This window comes from Arachis hypogaea, chromosome 18, assembly GCF_003086295.3.
Source record: "Arachis hypogaea cultivar Tifrunner chromosome 18, arahy.Tifrunner.gnm2.J5K5, whole genome shotgun sequence".
Classification (NCBI taxonomy): Eukaryota; Viridiplantae; Streptophyta; class Magnoliopsida; order Fabales; family Fabaceae; genus Arachis; species Arachis hypogaea.
This window is the reverse complement of record NC_092053.1, coordinates 57,529,727-57,533,915: the sequence shown is the minus strand read 5'-3', so window position 1 is coordinate 57,533,915 and position 4,189 is coordinate 57,529,727. Positions and strand designations below refer to the sequence as shown.

The 4,189-nt window shown below is 41.8% G+C and overlaps 1 non-coding gene across 1 annotated transcript; it reads left to right on the top strand.

Annotated features, from left to right (window-relative positions):
• Positions 1-3,525: 3,525 nt before the first annotated feature.
• LOC112773976 (small nucleolar RNA R71) lies at positions 3,526-3,629 on the top strand. Its single transcript, XR_003188493.1, has one exon. It is a non-coding gene; the product is annotated as a small nucleolar RNA R71 (small nucleolar RNA).
• Positions 3,630-4,189: the final 560 nt, after the last annotated feature.

The window sequence follows — 4,189 nt, the reverse complement described above, 5'->3', positions numbered from 1 at the left end:
CATCGGAACATTTTTTGAACAAGTATGGTTCATCCCAGATGAAGTATTTGGCATCATTTACCAATTTCTTCCTTTGATGCTTGTTAAATTCCAACGGCAAACTCCCAGTGGCCTTGAAGTTTGCTATGTCTGCAAACCAAGGTGCTTTGTGCGCTTCCTTCTTCACATGGTATCCTTGATAAATGGTCTGCCACCTTGTTCTCTACACCCTTCTTGTCTTTGATTTCAATGTCAAATTCCTGCAACAAAAGAACCCATCTAATAAGTCTTGGTTTGGATTCTTGTTTAGCAAGTAAGTATTTTAAAGCTGAATGATCAGTGAAGACAATGACTTTAGATCCAATGAGATAGGATCTAAATTTGTCAAATGCAAAGACTATTGCCAAGAGTTCTTTTTCAGTGGTTGTGTAATTCCTTTGGTTATCATTCAAGACTTTACTGGCATAATAAATCACATGTACCAAATTGTCTTTCCTTTGTCCTAACACTGCCCCAATAGCAAGGTCTGATGCATCACACATCAGTTCAAAAGGTAAGTTCCAATCAGGTGGGGCAATGATAGGTGCAGAGGAAAGTTTTTGCTTCAAAAGTTCATGGGCTAGCATGCAATTTTTATCAAATACAAAGGGTGTATCAGAGACAAGCAAGTTACTCAAAGGTTTGGCTATTTTAGAAAAGTCTCTAATAAACCTTCTGTAAAAACCAGCGTGTCCCAAAAAACTCCTAACTACCTTGACATTACTTGGTGGAGGTAGTTTTTCAATGAGTTCCACCTTAGCTCTGTCCACCCCAATGCCTCTATTAGAGATTTTGTGGCCAAGGACTATTCCTTCTGTGACCATGAAATGACATTTTTCCCAGTTTAATACTAGGTTAGTCTCTTGGCACCTCTTAAGCACCAAGGCAAGGTGGTGTAGGCAGCTAGGAAAAGAATCTCCAAACACAGAAAAATCATCCATGAAGACCTCAATAAATTTTTCAATCATGTCCGAAAAGATGGACAGCATGCATCTTTGGAAAGTGGCAGGTGCATTGCACAATCCAAAGGGCATGCGTCTATAAGCAAAAACTCCATATGGACAAACAAACGATGTTTTCTCTTGATCTCTAGGATCAACTACTATCTGATTATAGCCTGAGTATCCATCCAAAAAGCAATAGTAAGCATGTCCTGCAAGCCTTTCAAGCATCTGATCCATGAATGGGAGTGGGAAATGATCTTTTCTGGTGGCTTCATTGAGCTTCCTGTAGTCTATGCACATCCTCCACCCAGTGATAGTTCTTGTGGGTATGAGTTCGTTCCTCTCATTTGGCACCACAGTTATGCCACCTTTCTTGGGAACTACATGGATGGGACTAACCCATGGGCTATCAGAAATGGGGTAGATTACCCCTGCCTGCCATAACTTCATGACCTCCTTTTGTACCACTTCTTTCATGACGGGATTCAATCTTCTCTGAGCTTGGATGGAGGGTCTAGCATCCTCTTCTAACAAGATTTTATGCATGCATATTGATGAACTTATCCCCTTCAAATCAGCTAGGGTCCATCCAATGGCATCTTGATGAGTTTGTAGCACCTTAATCAATTCTTCTTCCTGTTCTTGACTCAGGGCAGAGCTAATGATAACAGGATGACTCTCATCACTACCCAAGTATGCATACTTGAGATTAGGGGGCAATGCTTTGAGCTCAGGTTTTGGTGCTTCCTTCTCTTCTTTCACTATCTCTGGCATGTTTGGCATGGTTGTTTCAGCAGCCTTGATGTCACTAACTTCTATGTCCTTGGTGAACTCCTCCTCTGCCACTTCCTTTGTTGTTTCCTCAAAGGTTTCTTGTACTGCAATGTCCACTACATCCACCCTCATGCATTCCCTTAGTGATTCTGATGGATAGCTCATTGCCTTGAATACATTAAACACCAATTTCTCATCATGTAGTCTAAGAGTGAGTTCACCCTTTTGTACATCTATGATGGCTCCAGCAGTAGCCAGGAAGGGTCTTCCCAGAATTATTGAAGCTTTGGCTTCTTCCTCCATATCTAACACCACAAAATCAGCAGGAAATATAAAATCTCCCACCTTCACCAACAAATCCTCAACTATCCCATGAGGGAATTTAAAAGTTCGATCTGCCAATTGGAGGGCCATTCTTGTTGGTTTGGCTTCCTCAATCTTCATTCTTCTCATCATTGTTAGAGACATCAAATTGATACTGGCCCCTAAGTCACACAAGGCCTTCTCCACCATGACTTCTCCTATGATGCAGGGGATTTGGAAACTGCCTGGATCCTTCAATTTCTGAGGCAATTTGTGCTGAATGATGGCACTGCATTCTTCAGTTAACAACACAGTTTCCTCATTTCTCCAGCTTCTCTTCTTGGTCATCAATTCCTTTAAGAATTTTGCATATAGTGGCATTTGCTCTATTGCCTCAGCAAAGGGAATGTTGATTTGAAGCTTCTTGAAAATCTCCAAGAACCTGGAGAATTGGCCATCCTTTTCACTTTTCATCAAACGTTGAGGATATGGTGCCTTAGGTGTATAAGGCTTCAGGATCTCTTTTTCTTTTTCTTTTGTTGCAGACGATGTAAAAGATTGTCCTTGTTCCTTATCTCTCACATTTTCCTTTGCTTCATCCTCTGTGGTTTCCTTTGAGATCTCCTTTAGATTTTTTCCACTTCTGAGGGTTATGGCCTTACATTCTTCCCTTGCAATGGCCTTGGCAGCATGAGAAACGCTTGTCCCAGGGGTTTGCTTAGACAAATACACAATTTGATTTTCTAGCTTCTGGATGGCAGCTCCTTGGTTTTGCAGGTTAGAATTTACTTCTTCCTTAAAAGCTTTCAATTCGGTTATGTCTTGACTCATGGTTGCAAGCATTCCTTCTATCCGGTTTAATTGATCTTGAAATTGTTGGTTCGGATTAGGTTGGGTAGGTTGATTATTTTGGCCATGATATGATGGTTGGGAGTAAGTGTTTTGTGTGGCTTGGTATGATCTTTGGTTGGAGTTTTGGTATGTGGAATTGTTATGTTGGTTGTGGTTGTAAGGCTTGTGGTTTTGTGGTTGGGTTTGTTGGTTCCCCCACCCAAAGTTTGGGTGATTTTTCCATCCTGGGTTGTAAGTGTTGGAATGTGGATCATATGATTGCCTTTGTTGGTTTCCCACATAGTTGGCCTCTTCCCAATCACCTCCTTCAATGCTTACTTCCTCTTGATCTTGTGTGTGTATTGCAGCTACTTGCTTTGTTTCTAATTGCCTGGTAAGCTCTGCTAGTTGCTTGGCAAACACCTTGTTTTGGGCTAGAATTGTATCAACATGGTTCAGCTCCATGACTCCCTTAGTGTTGTGCCTCTCTGATGCATAGTAGTACTCATTCTCAGCCACTGTCTCAATCACTTCAATGGCTTCTTCCACAGTCTTTTTCCTGTTCAATGAACCTCCTGATGAATGGTCTACAGCCTTCCTTGATTCATAAGACAGTCCATCATAGAAAATATGCAATTGCACCCAATCATGGAACATGTCTGGTGGGCATTTCCTTGTCAAATCCTTGAATCTCTCCCATGCCTCGTAGAGAGTTTCACCATCTTGTTGTCTAAAAGTCTGAACCTCAGATCGAAGCCTATTGACCTTTTGTGGGGGGTAGAAACGTGCCAGAAACTTGCTTTCCACCTCATCCCATGTTGTTAGACTCCCCCTTGGGAATGATTCCAGCCACTTAGCTGCTTTGTCCCTAAGTGAAAATGGGAACAAAAGCAGTTTATAGGCATCTTCCTGGACTCCATTGGACTTCACAGTGTCACAAATTCTCAGGAATTTTGTGAGATGTTGGTTGGGATCTTCATTAGCACTCCCACCAAATGAACAATGATTCTCCACAAGTGATATTAGCTGTGGTTTGAGTTCAAAATTGTTGGCCTGAATGGGTGGTTTCTGAATGCTGCTACCACAATTCCCAGAGGTTGGGTTTATGTATGAACTAAGAACCCTCCTCTCAGGAATGGCATTGTTTCCATCAGCTCTCTCATGGTTGTGAACTTCTCTATCCATGTTGAGATCTAGAGCTTCCTCAAAATTGTCCTCAGATTCTCCTTCAGATTCTTCTTCTCCCAGTACTCTCTTCCCTCTTGCTTCCCTTCTAAGTCTATGAAGGGTCCTCTCTGGTTCGGTATATGGAGGAGTTG